Here is a 17,062-nt window from a genome sequence, read left to right on the forward strand (position 1 = left end):
ACAACCAAATACAGAAACATGCTGCAATTAGCACACTTTTTTCAGCAGTTACTTAAATGTTACCTGATACAAAAATTACAGTAAGCAAGTGATTGGTTTCTTTTTATTTGTCATGAAAGCAAAACCTACTGGTAGTTTAACTTGATTGTCCCCTATTATGGATTCTGAAAGTAGCTGTTACTAAGATTATAGCCAGCTAACGTTAGCCCAATTAATTGTTGGTTTTTCAGATTATTTAAATTGGCAGGCTAATATTAAGCAAAAGGCTAACACTAGGTAAATTTCAGCCATGTGCATCACGTTTTATGGTGTTCTTTGGAAACAGTTTATGTTGCCGTGTGAGCCTCTTGCAGAGCATTTCTGTATTTGGTTGTGTTTTTGGTGTGTCTCTTTGCAGCTATTTGTGCTAGTGCAGAAGTTTTCCTTATTTGCATTGTGTTGAGCTCTCAGGCCCACACAGAGATGGGCCTCGACACTTAAGTCGCACAAACAGCTGACTTCAGACTTTACTTGCAACTCGACCCAAAAGACTTCAGACTTGACTCAGACTCGAGATTCGAGACTCGTCAACAAACTGTTTTCAAGCAATTATTGCTTTTTAAATCTAAATATATTCATATATTTTTATTTTTTTTTTATTTGCCGCATATACAGGGAAACGTATGACGAGCTGCATGTCCCCTGCCCTTTGCCATAATGTGCAACGTAACGCATGCGCTATGCCTTATGTGCGTGCACTCACATATCAAAAAATGCATTGAGGATAGCAACACCAAGTCCTCCCGGAGTTGTGCCTTTTGTCATTAGTTTTGCTTTCAATAACTTCGTAAACAGTGGCAGTAAGCCAACAGCTACATGCAAGGTGTGTGGCACCAAGATAAATGATGCCGGATCAACAACGTCGAACTTCATCAGGCATCTCAAAACGCACCCAGATAAGTCAGTCACTTGCTAACGTGAAAGAGACGTTACATTTAGCATATATCGTCACAGGTAACAAGCTAACCATTGCAAAGTGTTGTGCTAATGCTGGGAACAGGCACGTTGTATCTTTATAGTTAGTAGTTGCTGAGGCTCAGACATCCATGGCGAACAGGAGGCGAGACGCATAGATCCATCTCCCCAGGAACAAACGCTGTGCCGGGTGGGCAAACTCATGTGATGCGTAATTGATCCCGTGGATGATTTGTAGGCTATTAAGTGAACAAGGTGTACCCGGTCCACCAAACACTGGGCCGTCAGGACTGTCTTAATTCTGCACATATTTCTGTTACTGTAGTCCTATTTACTATTTCATTATTTCATCCATGCGTGACGCAGCGGATCCGTGCGCACTGTCACCTGCCGTGGAGAGGCTGGCCTCACTAACCTCTCCTCCTCTGAGTTGGATCTCCTTTGCGCTGGACTCAGTTTCAGTGAGCATACTAACACTTAGAAAATAAATGGCATTACATCAGTGAGTTCAAACTGCTTATTGTGCATAATTTGGACTGACACTGAGATGCATGTTGTTCTGTAACTGGTGTAACTGCCACTATTCTCTTGATTTCCACTTTGACATTAGACATTTTTTTGAGTGAAGGAGATGTTACATTTAGCATATATCACCACAGGTAACAAGCTAACCATTGCAAAGTGCTAATGCTGGGAGCAGGCAAGTTGTATCTTTATAGTTGTATCCATATGATGTAACAGACTTAGGTTACTATTTCACCAGGTCAGAGGGCTAGAGGGATGTGTTAAGTAGACCCCATAAAGTTATCCTACAACTGATTTTGATACTCTACATCCATACAGTAGAGTCTACTGTATGGATGTTAGCTACAGGACATGCTTTGAATTCATAAGATTTAACAATACAGTGTTGGGGACAGATCAGATGGCCAGAGACTTGAGACTTGACTTGGACTCGTGGCAAAAGACTTGAGACTTGACTTGAACTTGCCCCTCAAAGACTTGAGACTTGACTTGGACTTCCAAAAAATTACTTGTGAACATCTCTGGGCCCACATAGAGCTAGAATAAATACCATGGTCAGTTGCATTTAGGCCACTGGATTATACATGGACACACTTTCCATTGTGGAGGGATGAAAACATCCCGACTGCTATAAGCTCAACTTCATCACTGACCTCACCACAATAACAGAGGAGTTCCCCTCACACAGTCATTTCCACAATTCATCTCCAGTTCATTTCTTGATATATGAATTAAGGGTTCACTTTTTCAAAAGACATTCACGACATAAACAAGTCAATACCTCTCCAGGAAATGATTATGCCATCAGAATAAATAAATCTTCTTTCTGTGTTGCCAATGAAAAGCAAATAAATATGACTGTCAGTGTATAAATGCAACTGCAGCAGCATTACAGTATGATTGCACATGATGGACCATGATTGACATGCCTGTGATGGAAAACTATTTTTCTACCTAGCTGTTTTTCCTCTTTTCGAAAGTAGTTTCTGATGTACAAATGCAGTGATGATAGAGTTTGCAATAAAATGGAAAATAATATAACATTAGCATTACTGGTAGGTGTCCAAAATCACTTTACTTTAGTTATGTGTAAAAGGGATTGTATAAAATAATAATAATTTTATTTGTATAGCACTTTTCAAGCTGAGAGCACCAAGTGCGTTCCACAGGCAGCATAAAAACAAATATAGAAAATAAAAACTTAGGAATAGCAAAATACAAGCACACACACACACACACACACACACACACACACACACACACACACACACACACACACACACACACACACAAATAAATCATCCAAAAGATTGAACAAGCAAACAAAACCATTCAAATAGACTTGAAATCATGTGGTTGCACAATAGAGCTTTATCAAGGAAATACACTATGTGTCATGTGAAAAGGCAAGTCTGTAAAAATGTGTCTTAAGACAGAATTTTAAATCAGAAACAGTGTCAACTGATAGAATACTAACTGGAAGACTGTTCCAAAGCCGAGGTGCCAAACGCTCTACAAACCTTTGACCTTAACCTGGACTCTGGAACAGCAAGCAGGCCTAACCCAGCAGATCTGAGAGGACTTTTGGACAGTAAGGGGTTAAGAGTTCACTGATGTACTCTGGCGCCTGGCCGTTTAAGGCCTTGTAAGTCCAGGGTAAGATTTTAGAATGGATTCGCTGATAGATTCAGACAAGGCAGAGATGTTAAATCAAAACATCGCTCCCTGAAGTACAATTGAAATATATTCACTTTCATTTTTCAATAAGCAACAAAGTATCTTAAGGAAAAGTGAAGAAGAAATATTTGAGTTTATTCACCAAAAGTGAATGGCTTAAAAGCATCTTGAAAGATCATTAAGTGTTTGCTGCGATTGATTATATGCTTTCAACTCCATACCAATAAATGAGCACTTTTCTAAATAGTTTCTTATTTGAGTACCTCTTCACTCAAGGTTTGAGCCTGTGTATATTTATCTCAAGGTAATAACTTAGCAATGACTTCAAGTAAAACTTCAAGTAAAAAAATAAATTGAACAGTCTAATTAAAGATTTAGTTAAAAAAATGTCATGAAAGATGTGTGCAGCAGACCCAACACTTGCCTCAACAGTGAAGGAATTATCATTGTTATTTTCTACCTTCAAAATCAATCTGGTTCCAAGCAATTGGATTGCACAGTTAAGGTATAGTGTGTCGCCTAACTGCCAACTGTAAATTAGGGTGGTGAAGAAAAACTGCTCTACTTTCTAATAGAAATTTCTCACAGTGCCTGGAATAAGGTAATGCATTTCTCAGGGGACTGATTTTTCACTTTGAATTACTCCTCCGGTCCATTTATCTCCTGGCCAATAAAGTCTAAGATCCAGCCGACGCCTTGTCATTTTGGAGATTTGGTGTCAGCCCTAATGAATGGCATTTCATCTCTCTGTTAACATGTTTCTAAACACCTGCAACATACTACAGCTAAAGGCCCAGGGAGACCAAAAAATCCTGCAGAATTAAAAGGAAATAATAAGGGAAAGAGTGAAGAACATTCCGACTGGCAGGAACAGAAGAGTTGCACAGACTAATACATCTGCTTGATTGTTTGAACTCCAGGGCAAAGCTTACATTAAAATATTTTAAATAGGGTTATTCCTCTTGGCGGAGTCAATCGATTTTAGGTGTTTTGGAGCAAATGGAAGTCATTTGCTGACATAAGCTAATGCAAACTGCATTGAATGTGTTGTTGATTTGTGACTGTAGTAAGAAATCAGTCGTAATAAAATTCCACTGTAAATATCAATGTAAACCACAGGGCATTTTCTAGATAACTACTTAGGTCATCACCTACAGAATACAATAGCTGAGAGCAGTCTTGTATAGAAAAGTAGATTCATAAATGTCCACAATATTTCATACAGTTATACAGCAAAAACGTGTTTGTTGTGCTAGGAGCAGCATATCTCTGGGGAAATGTGGGCCGTCTACCTCCACGGTCCGTTTCTATCTGCTCGGCTACACTGCTCTTACCCAACGGAGCAGCAGCAAGCCATCAGGAGTGAATTCATAGTAGAGGTAATGCAGCAGTATGTTTTTAGTACACAAGACAAACTATGTCCTCTTTTTATGTTTTCCTCCTCCTCATAATGCTCCTCCAGTGGATTTCCCCATCGAGAATGGCCTCTCCACATAAATTAGCACCACAGTTTCTAAATAAAGACGCCATTAAATATGAAAGATGAGGCAAACTGAAGAAGAGGCATACAGGATGAAGGTGAATAGCATGTTTTTTTTTCTGCCAGGGACTGTAGAAAACAAGTTTGGTGTGTCTGAATTTATGGGTCTGTACTCTTGTGTGTATTTTGTCTCCTGTCTCAGCAACTCTTTTATTCTGTGACGAGACCTCAAAAGCAGCTCCAGTTTTGATGTTCAGGTTGTCAATAAAAAGTCAGAGTTAACAGTTTTGTACAGTAAAGGCGTATCCCTCAGGGCTGTGTGTGCTCGCTGCTGTGCTGGTTTTGTTTATTTGTCTCTCTCATGTTCTCCTGCGTAGTCCCCGGAGATTTCAGCATTAAATTGCTTTTTGGTTCAGAAGCTACTGAGATGCATTAGAACTTGTAATGGACTTTGCTTTGGTGAAGGCGTCAGACAGCGTATTGATTGTACCTACTGGGTACAGTTGAAACTGCTTTACACCTTTGAATAATTCATGTCTCTATCACAATTATTGTCCTAATTGTAACAATGTTTGGATGGAAAACTGCAAGGAAGAAGAAAAGGGGAACTTATTTTGTCTCTCTCTGCCTGCCCTTTGTTATTTGAAAATGGGAATAGAAATGTGATCATTTTTCATACATTATAATCGTATCCATTATGAAGATGATAACTTGTGTTGCCTGAAAGGCAAACAAAATTTCAGACGGATCACGCCTCTTAGTTTTAATTAAAAATCACAGACAGCTTTATTGCGGAGCAGTTGCGCTCTGCTGGCCCGTGATTGCTTCAGAAAACGGAAAACGAGATTGTAAGAGGGACTGCTGCAGATATTGTTTCAGAGTTCTTGCCCCATGCCCCCCATCAAGTCTGGACTTTGCAAACTTTCTTCTGCAAGTTTCTTATCAAGGTGTAATGAAGTCTCCCTGGAGGGAGTCTCTGAAGTCTCCCTGGATTCTTTAAATTGTACTTTGATAGGTGGAAACTACTGGGACAAAATGTCACTTGAACTCATTCTGTATGCACCTGAAAGTCAAGTGAGGCACTTAAGGTTCTTCTGCTCTTTGAGACTATTTTGTCACATTTGCATTGTAAGCCGCTTTTGAAACGTACCTTGGCCGAATTATGTATTTCTGAATTGATAATGCTGATCTGTAATTCACTGCGGGCTCTTAACAATATGTAAGGTGCCATACATATTTATGAAAATCGCAGCCTCTGGCTTACGTTTAGCTGATTGTGCACTTCCGCACGCAGTCTGGTTTGGTCATAATCCATCATTATGTCTTGAAGTAGTGGCTACCCCAAACCCCCCTCCCCCTCCCCTTCCCACACCCCATTCTGGGTGTATTAAATTATCAATGGACTTTATTGAAACATTAAAAGTAGCAGAGTCATTGACAGCATGAGCTTATTAGTGAAACTTTCCTGAATGGCTTTAAAGTGTTGTAGTTGCTGTGAGCATTTTGCTATCACAGTGCCTTCCCTGTGTTTGTACCCATACACAACAACCTAATAACTGTTTGTGAACTCTTATCAGTTTAAAGAGCATTTTCATTATTGATGTTATCCATGTTGTCTCCATAAGTTATCGCCATAAGTCCTCTTCCTTCTTGTTTATTTGTCCATGAAGAGAGAATGTTTCGGTGTTTCCTTTCTTGTGTTTTGTCTTAACTTCCTCACATACCTTTTCCGACACCACCATGTTTGTCCCAATTTGTTCCTATTTTAGAAGCTTGTATCTGTCTTGTGTTACCCGCTGCCGCACTTTCAGCATGGTGTCTCATTGGTCCCATACAGATTTATACCTTTGCAATGATGCTGTAATGCAATGTGTTAAAAGCCTGCTGCAATCACAAATGTCTTTTTTTTTTTGCAGTTTGCCAAAATAATCAAAGTTGATTGAAGTGTTTGTGATTTGTACATCAAAAGCTGTCAGTAACTTCACAGTCAAGTATTACATTGGGCTGCTATTTGATAAGACTGGAACAAAAAAATTTGTAGGCAGACATTAGACAAAGCATTACCTGATTGCCCAGCGCATGCATATTTAAACAAAAAACAAAGGCTGTTTTGAGAGACTCCAGCTCCCTCAAATCAATTTAAGATTAAAAAAAGAGTATTGATTTCCCTTGTAATAACAACACCCCTGCCTAGTGTTCCCTCAGCACACTTTTAGACCAAATGTAGCCTCAGTCCTAATTTCCTTAAAGTCCTCAGTCACAAGCCAATGATACACCTACACAGTCACACAGCAACACGTAGCTCACCACTGCCAGCCCTATTCCAGCTCTAACAACACTGATTGTAGATGGAAAAATACTGTAGGTACTGTAAAACTGTGGTGAACATGTTTACAGTGTGTCTGTCGTATATATATATATATATATATATATATATATATATATATGTAGTGGATATATATATATATATCCACTACAGTGGACACAAGTCAATGGGCTGGGTCTCAGGAGGAGTTGGTTATTACATACATCTTGTGATGCACTTTTGGACACATCATCAGTGATAGTACCTGAGGTCATAGGGGGTTTCGGGTCTTTCAACTTCAGACCCCCTCACCCAGGCGACCCGAACGGGAGTGATCAGTTCCCAGCCTGTATCCAAGAAGCATTCGCCCACTGTTTGTCCCTCTGATCCACAGCCATCGTGAGGCTTTCTCTGCAGCCTCTGAAGCTGTACTGATGGCTCTTCTCTTGCGTGCCCCTGTGATTCCCAGGAGGCTGTAGGCCCTGCACAGTGATTTTCCTGCAAAGCCCCTTCCCCCAACCTCAATGGGCAAGCACTGTGCGTGCCACCCTTGTCTCCGACACTGCTCTACCAGCTCCGCATATTTCTCCCTCTTCCTTTCACTGGCTTCCTCCATCCTCTCCTCCCAGGGCACTGTTAGCTCCAACAAGATAATCTGCTTGGATGTTACTGAGAATAGAACCATGTCGGGTCTAAGGCTGGTCTCCACGATGTCTCGGGGGAATCTGAGTTGCTTCCCCAGGTCCACCCTTAGCTGCCAGTCATTCGCTGTTCCCAGCAGGCCTGTCTGAACTTTTGGTCGGGAAGGCGGGTGTTCTCCTGCTCTTAAGAATGAAATATTGCGCCTTGGTGGTTGTAAACCCTTGCTCTAATCGATGGCAGTAGTGATGGACTCAGCAATCGCCTTCAGCACTTGGTCATGGCGCCAGCGGTAGCGACCATCCCCAAGTGCTTTAGAACAGCTGCTGAGGATGTGCTCCAGAGTTCCTCTTCCCCGGCACAAGGTGCATGCTGGAGTCTCAACCTTGCCCCAACAAAAGAGATTAGATGGGCTGGGCAGGGTGTCATAGACCGACTGAATGAGAAATTTGATGCGATAGGGCTCAGCCCTCCACAGCTCCGCCCATGAAATCTTTCTCTCCATGGCATCTTCCCATCTGGTCCATGCGCCCTGTTGCCTCAATCCCACCATCTGGCTTGCACGCTGCTCCTCGACCTTTGGACTAGGTCCCGCCTTTCCTTGCCCTTCAGTTTGTTGTAATGGGTTGTTGGAGTGCTTCCCAGTCCTGCACGGCTGATAGCCACAGAACCCACCATTTCCTTGTGGCGCAGCCGTGATTCGGCCTGGTCCACTGCCTCATGTGCCCTCCACTTTCTGCCAGTCCTGACCTCAATGCCAGCTTGAGATACTCTTGGGTCCTTGGATTCCCTGTACTGAAGCACCTCCCTTGCTCTGGTAACCATGAACTCCTCGCTAAGGCTGTTAATCGGTAGCGTTAGCTTGTTTTTGTTGCCGTAGAGGGCAATGCTGCTCAGACTTCTTGGCAAGCTCAACCACCGTCGCAGGTAATTGCTCACCTTCCTCTCAAATCCTTCCACGGTGGAGATTGGAAATTCATACACCAACAATGGCCACAATATCCTAGGTAGGATGCCATGTTGGTATAACCAGGCTTTGAATTTCCCCGGAAGGCCTGATTTATCGACTGTAGTCAGCCAGCTCTCCAGTTGTTCATTTGTTGCCCTGATGGAAGCGGCATCCTTTAGAGAGCAGTCAAAGGTTTTTCCAAGGCTCTTCACAGGCTTCAGTGTGACTGATGGGATTCAGGTACTTCTTAGGGAGAAGTGGAACCGGTCTGTTACCTTCCCTCTCTTCAGTACCAGGGACCTGGATTTTTCTGGCTTGAAACGCATCCTAGCCCAGGTGGTTAACCTCTCTAAGCCCTGGAGGATCCATCTGCATCCTGGGACTGACAAAGTTGTTACTGTCAGATCGTCCATGAATGCCCTGATGGGGGGCTGACAGATTCCAGACTTGGTTTTGGGGCCTCTGCATTCTGGATCAGTGGATTTGACTAGCATGTTCATGGCCAGGGAAAAGAGAATCACTGAAACGATGAAGTGCATCCAGTGATGATCCCCTTTTCCAGACGATGCCGCTCAGATGTAACTTTGCCGGAAGTGAACCTCAGGTTAAAGTTGTTATAATAATCCATGATGAGGATCTTGATGCTGCTCGGAACATGATATCTCCTCAATGCCTCCTCCACTAGCTTGTGGGGTATGGAGCCATATGCATTGGCTAAGTCCAGCCATAGTACAGCCAGGTTTCCTTTACCTTCATGAGCCTCTCTGATCAGTTGTGTCACCACTCCACTGTGTTCAAGGCACCCGGGAAGCCCTGGGATCCCTCCCTTTTGCACAGAGGGGTCGATGTACTGGTTCTTTAGGAAGTAATCTGACAGCCGTTGGGAAAGGATACTGAAAAATATCTTCCCCTCGACATTTAGCAGCGAGATGTTCCTAAACTGCTCAATAGTGGTTTACTTTTCTTCCTTCGGAACCCACACCTCTTCTGCAGATCTCCATTGTTGGGCAACTTTCCCCCTCCTCCAGATGACCCTCAGGATCTTCCACAGACGGTGCTTCCCCAGGTCCACCCTTAGCTGCCAGTCATTCGCTGTTCCCAGCAGGCCTGTCTGAACTTTTGGTCGGGAAGGCGGGTGTTCTTAAGAATATATATATATATATATGTTTGTATATGTACATGTATGAGAAACAGGCCAAAGGGAGTATTGATGGAAGATCATTAAATCTAAGACAACATCTAGTGTTGTATTTGTTCTGAATGTGGCCTCACGTCTAATCAAATGCATGACAGACAACTCAGCTGGTTTTGCCCCGTAGCACATCAGTACTGTGATATCTGCCACGTCTGGTTATCACTCCTCAGGGTAGGCACATATGTTGAACTGTAAAACTGAGCCCAGGGCAGCTGCAAAATGCAAAGTGACTAAATTAGCGTTAGGTCAGCTCTTTGTCTTTAAATAAAATGCTGCTAAAAATGGGCAAAAACTCTAGCCTTGGTCCGTCTGCTGTTAATGAATTCCATGTTGATGAATTTGTATAAACCTGAGGCAAACAAGAAGATTTAGAGTGCCGACATAACAAGGTCAAGTCACTCAGCAGCTGAGTGCAGACACTTATGCAACATTATAAGGAGCAAGGTTATCAAAGATTTCATGTGGAAAATACTTACGTCAACTCTTTATGCACAGTAATTCTACTTATTTGTCCTGTTTAACAAAATGAAAAGCCTGAATGGTGCATAACTTTACATACACCAACATAACCTGATTTCTTAAAGTAGAAAGTGCAAGTCAGTGTGTCGGAAGCTTTGACTTGTCATTGTGAGGATTAATAAAGTGAGCTTCTTTAATGTTTCGCCTGAGTGAGCCTATAAAAGCCGAAATGTAGTGAAGGAAAAGATGGAATACAAATAAACCCAGGCCCAATAAATGTCACTACTTTCCTTTTGTGTTTGCAAGGCATGCAGGAAATGGGAGACTTGGGTGTCCACGATAGGGAGACAGGAGAAAGAGGCAGGAAAACTAATTTTGCACAAGCTTGGCAAAGGCCATAGCAAAATGCTCTCAATTTGTCATACACAATTGGCCGCACGCTTTCACAGAGCAGAGGAAAGATGGTGTGTCTTTCATGTGAGGTCTGTGCTTTATCTGATTCCACCTCATCAACACTGAAGAGACTAGAATGAGCTTTTGTTAATGTGCAAAACTCTTGCTCCATCCACAGTACATTTTGTCTGTGTCTGGCTTTTTCAAACTCCACTTTAACCACCAACTTATTCACATATTCCGATTTACTTCCCTGAACGCTTTGCTGATTCAATTCAATCTTGAGGTAGTTCTGCAACTCTCGTGTGTCCATGCTGAATGAGGTTCTAATTGAAAATCGTGTTTACTTTTTTTTTTTTTTTTACAAGGACATCTTCTTCTTCTCTTTCAGAGGAGCAGCCCATGTGAAAGAGTTGTCAAGCTGCTGTTTCAGAAAAGGCTGTTAAACCTTGCTCTCGCAGCACTGATTCCCTCCACAGTTCTTCAAAGCTAAGGTAATGTGAGCAGTGCTTCGTGGCCCTGACTTTTTACGAGCAGCCCTAAAAGGACATTAGTCATCAGTTGACTTGCTTTTGCTTGCTATGTAAGCTTGCTATTGCTTAGTTTTTTAGCCACTGCTCTAGGGATGGCAATGTTGGTCAATTTGTCCCTCCGTCCACCACGTTGGTCCAGACTGAAATATCTCATCAACTTTGGATGGGCATGACATTTCTTACAGACTTTCATGGTCTCCAGAGGATGGAACATGCTAACTTTGATCATCTTCTGAGTACAGCATCAGCAGCAGTAGCAGGTTGACATTTTTTATTTTTCAGTCAAATGTCTCGGCAACTATTGTAGAAATCAATATGGTGCCTAGACAATGAATCCTAATAACTTTTAGTGATCCTTTGACTTTGCCTCTAGCACCACTAGCAGATTAAAGTTTTCACTCATCTTGTCAAATATCTCAACATAGATGAATGGATTGACACAAACTTTTTTAATGTTAATGATTTCAAGACGATGAATCCTAATAAATTCGGTGACCTCATGACTTTTCCGCTTCACCATTAAGTTTGTTCCAATAAGTATTGGATGGATTGAAATTTGGCACAGCCATTCATGTACAACTCAGAATGATTTACAGTCACTTTGGTGATCCCTTTATTTTTCATATAGCGCCACCATCAGATCAAGATGTCAATTTGTCCAATACTTTGGTTTATGACTAAATACAGTACCTGCCAAACTAATGACTTTCCCATCAGCCTCAGCTGTACTTTGTGTTAAGCGCTAATTAGCAAATGTTAGTTAGCATGCTAACACACTAAACTAAGTAACAGTAACAACAGCACTTTAGCATTGTCACTGTGAACGTTAGTATGCTGACACTGTATGTAAGCACAGCCTCACAGCCGCTAGCAGGGCTGTCTCATTTCTTCTTCTTTGTTTGTGTCAGTATTGAGAGGAAAACTATGAATAAATACACACATAACGGTTGATCTGCATCGAGTATTGTCTGCCTCGTTTAGCCATCCGTCAGCCCTGCTTTCCATTTCAGCTGTGTCCTATCGTATTGCACATCTCTGCTCACTGTTTCCACCACTGTGCCAACATACCTCCCAGCATCCACACACACAGTTTATACTAAAATCATAGAGTCAAAGCCAACAGCATACAGCACATCACTGCAAAGAAATAGCTAACAAACCTTGTTAACACACATACAGGTACGCGCATATTCCTCAAGTCTATCAGGTCTGTTCCCTAAAGCCAGGGATCATCAGAGAAAGAGAAGACACAAACAGAGCCCTTGAGCTGCTAGGGCCCTGGGCCAAAAGCAACTTAAATCAATTCCATTTGATTAGGTGCACTACATCTTATAATTCCATTAACGCAGTGATGGATTTTCAATGAAAGTAACTGCAGGCAAATGGTTGGGCATAATTCTGTGAAATGAAATATGGTACAGGTTCGGAATAAGCGTGTGAATTTTTTCCTTTTCTCCCTTTTCTCCTCCCTGTTTGCTGATAAGGAATTTGCCTCATCCAAATGCTGCAGTCTTGATTGACTCCTTTTTGCAGAGCTGCTTTTTTAAAATGCCTTTAGAATGCTTAATCTGAATTATTTCACACTTTATTATATCAGCTTTGGTTCAGTAGGTTGTGGTAAGACCACCATGCAATTGCCGGATTTAACCCTAAAGTACCTATAAAATGCTGTATACATGCCATTAGTTGCAGCGCACAATTGAATAAGGTCCATTGTAATTTCTCTACTTTCCTTTTTTTACTCTACTAATATCAGACACATTACAGCTGCAGACCCAAAGCCAGGATTCTGACAGACAATGAATGTGATTACACTTGTCACCTATAGAGGCAAGTGGCTGGTCCTCAGAGAACAGCAGAGCGTGATTGGAGCCATGGTGTGACTTTACACACCCTGAGTAAAATATCTATCAGGAAGCCAATAAATTGTCACTGCATGACTGCCGCAATTTTATACTTCACTAATCAACCTTTACTGCTCACATAGGCTATGTTAGGCCAGGGATATTAGGACTGTAATATTTCCTGTTTCTTGGCATAGGCAATCATAGAAAGCCTTCGGCCTGTTGAATCAAAAGTGTCCTTTAACAACAAATAAAAAATTGCTTGGCCTAACATGTCTATATATATTTATACATTAACCATGTATGTTTGTGCCAGTTGCAGAAATGTTCCACTTCCTGAACTTTCTGCTGTCTATCGTTAAGGGCCACACTTGAACTTTTCTGGCTCTTGGGTCTAGTAGGAATTGTTTGCACAAATTCTTAGCTTCGCTCCTGTTTTTTTAGAGATTACTGATCACAGTTACCTTAGAGTAAACTGGTCCTTAAGCTGCTACAGAGTTTGTGTCGGACACGGTGCTGCATCTTTAATGCAGTGCTAGCTGGGGGACTCATCAAATATTTGTGTCTTTTCCAGTCAAGCAACGCAGTGCCTGCACTGGCTGAATGACTCAGTGCCCTCCTGTCCCCTCTCGGAAAGTTGTCCTGCGCTGAATGCAGACAGAAAGTCATTGATGAAGGTCAACAATCCATCAGGCCCTGAGGATAGAGAAAAGCCTGGGCCACTGAATGAACATTTAAAATGAGGAATGTATGTAGCAGATGGACATAAATCCCAAAATGAATGCTGACCAAATGTTTTCTTTGTAACTACAATACTGTCTATTATATAGAGATGTAATAAGCTATTAGCTCACCTTTGATATAAGTGCTTGGACAGCATTACACAGAATTTGACCAACTTTACTTTACTTTAAACGTTACTTTACTTACATGCCTGTGGCTGAGAATAGGTTATAAAAGTGCTATTGCTGCAATTCTTTTTGAACATGATTTGTCGGAGCCCACTTGTCATTTCCAGCTGAGATTAGGTTTATATGAATAGTTTTTGTCCCGAAAGCTACAGACTGACCTCTAGTCTCAAGTTCAGACAATGGCAACAGGGTGAAACAGCAAATCCACTTGTATGAATATCCATATTATTCTACTCATTACAGTATTACAATAACAGATGAGCAAAACTCTACCATAGCTACTCCTTAGTTCGATATTTCACTGCAAGCCAGCAGTTATTTGCCAGTGAGGGAACGGAGCAACGACTGTGCCAGTTTATGTTGAGCAAGGGGAAATCAAGGGGAGATTTATGAGCATAATAATGAATCATATGCCTGCTTTAATTACAACAATCCTGGCCTCTTTGAAGTATGCTGTTGTCCTTTTACACTGAACAGATAAACATGGATCAAGAATTAAATTTGCATGTTGCTGAGAATTTTTTAATTATTTTCTCATGTTTGTCAGTATTGCTGTTAACAAATTGCAGCAAAAGGAGCTTAATTGCTCTGCTTACATGTGTATTACAGAGAAAATGTAGGATTCACTTTGACTTTCATTGTCCATGAGTGAAATCGAAACTGAACTAGGAGCTTAACTAGGTTTGTGAGATCCATTACGCCGTTAGCAGCTCATGAGTCATAAGCGCGGACGATGATAATATATTTCATGAATGAATTTTGAATGTCAACCAAGCATCGTTACAGGGGCAAAGAGGAGCCCTGCGCAGATGCTCTTCACCCACGTTGTCTCTGAAGCACCTGTCCCCGCCATATGTCAAGTGCTCAGACTGTTCCAAACCGAGCTAAACAAGGCAAATGGATCAGAATCAGTGCCAAAGCAGGTGTGTGACAGTTCCACCTGTGTCCTCTTTCTCATGCCCAGATAAAGAGTCTGATCTCTGGCAGAATAAAAAAGGATCTGTCAGCTACTGGCAGGCTGGAACTATCCAGAGAATTAGACTCCAACAACACCCACCTGCTCTCCCCAGGTGATGCTGGTAGGGGGTTTGGTTGGCAGGGTTTCAGGCATCTTAGACTTCTAGTTACCGCTCAGCCTGTTGATGACAATTGTTTTTGAATCAATGTTTACCTAGGAATTCCATATTTTCACTTTTTGTTATCCTCGTGGTATGTAATAATTAGACATGAAAACTCCAATCAGTACACATGTGTTTTTGCCCTTTTTTTGTTAAGTGCAAATGTTGCTGTATTTCTTGTTTTAATATTTCTGTATACGTTGATATTTGGTTGTCCTTGGAGCATGGACTCACTTCCATTCCATTTGTCATGCAGATTTTTTGCATTTGTTTTTTGCCTTTGCATTGTGTAACCATTATCGCATAATTTTACATACTAAGGGAATGTGGCCATCCCCAAAGGAATAATGTGTACGTAGGGAGTGTTAAAGTGCGGACTACAAAGATGTACATGAAAGGTAAATAATATTCGCATCAAGCTAGGGTCCAAAGTTTATCATCAGTGTGTGCAGTCAGGAAGTTGGACATACTGTATATGCATGAAACATTAGTAGTCCAACTTTACCAGGTTATACACTTTGCTGAAGAGAAATCTTCTACTGAAGTTCAAAGTAGAGTGTGTGACCTTGCATTCTTGGGAAGCAACTTTTTCCACAAGGCCTGGTTTGAAAAACAGTGAACCACTTATTTAAGCACCTCACATCAAACAGTTTAATTCATATGATCAATCTGCAAAATATGAGCTGTATGCTTTTCAAAACCCCTGCAGAATATGCCTGTGGTGTTTAATTCAAGTATCTGCATTACAGTTACAGTAATATTCATAAAAATTATGCAAAAAGGTTTGTAGAAAGACAAATGTTCAAATTAACTTTTCGTCTAAACTGGTTTAAAAATAATGTAATCATGCAAAAATGTTTTAACCTAGAAATATGCTAACATGCATGCAAATAATAGCAATAAAAGCATTGCAATTAAAAACTATTCTGAATGCACAAATTATCTCCTGCATGACACTTATATAAATGTGCAGCATTTGGTAGAATTTAAATGCATCAATTATGCCGTTCTCTACTTCATGTGCACATCACATCTGCACAAACATTATGCATAAGTCTTCTTATCACTGCCTGACATACGGGAATGCCGATAAACGTATGACTCTCACTATAAAATCTTAGCACATACTGTGACATCCTCGTAACTGGAAGTCTCTATACTGCAATTTTATACCTACACTGTAAGGTGAGCAGTATACAGTGACATACAATATGTCTGGAATGGCCTGATATTCAAGTTCATCACTACGTTACTTTGTTTTGGCATTAAATTGGCTGTCCAAGTGTATTGGTAGGGAGAAAATCATCTGCATGTATGTGAAATACTAACACGTGTAATACTTTTTCATGTACAGTATGGTAGGAAATTGTCCTCTCTTAAAAAAACTGCATAAACTCTTTATTTTGGTAGATTTGGATACTTTTGTCTGGAATTCTAATTATCAACAAGTCTGAAAAGCCACTGTATCATCAAGTTAGACATTTTTCCAATGGCAAGGCATGGGAGAGCAGCTTTAGTTTAGAATTAAAAGTAAAAAAAAAAAAATCTTTTAAAGTCAACAAACTGAGATTAGATTTTTTTTTTCCCCACTTGTTTCTGAAGTGCTTCCTTGATGTCCCTCGTTATTGTGTGAGTTGTCCATCAAAGGAACTGTGTGAATCCCATTAAGACCCTGGGTTTATTGTTGGTGCCTCACACAACAGACTGACGCAGTGTTATGGACATGCTTCTTTTGTATGCAAATACTTTCTATGCAAATTGACTCTGAACTGTTTTTATGTGTTAAAACAATTAGAAGGCTAGCACATTTACATATAATAGCAATATCTTTTTTCTACAATGGAAAATCACAACAGTGTAGTTCCAGCACCTCTGTGTGCACAAATAGTGCTGATGTTCTTTCATGATCAACTTATTGCCTGTTTACTGAGAGCGCAGGCAGCATTTCAGCCAGCTTTACCAAAGTGGACCTCTGTTTTTCCAACCAATTATTTTTCTCTTTTTTTGCATGTGTTTGTATTTATTTATTTTTTATTTTATTTTTTTGCCAGAATATGTTGTTGTGGAACAAGGTCAAAGC

The 17,062-nt window shown here is 41.0% G+C and overlaps 1 pseudogene; it reads right to left on the bottom strand.

Moving 5' to 3' along the window:
- Positions 1–7,276: 7,276 nt before the first annotated feature.
- Positions 7,277–14,975, bottom strand: LOC116056845 (annotated as a pseudogene).
- Between the last annotated feature and the right edge of the window lie 2,087 nt (positions 14,976–17,062).

The sequence above is a fragment of the Sander lucioperca genome, chromosome 2 (genome assembly GCF_008315115.2).
Source record: "Sander lucioperca isolate FBNREF2018 chromosome 2, SLUC_FBN_1.2, whole genome shotgun sequence".
Lineage (NCBI taxonomy): Eukaryota > Metazoa > Chordata > Actinopteri > Perciformes > Percidae > Sander > Sander lucioperca.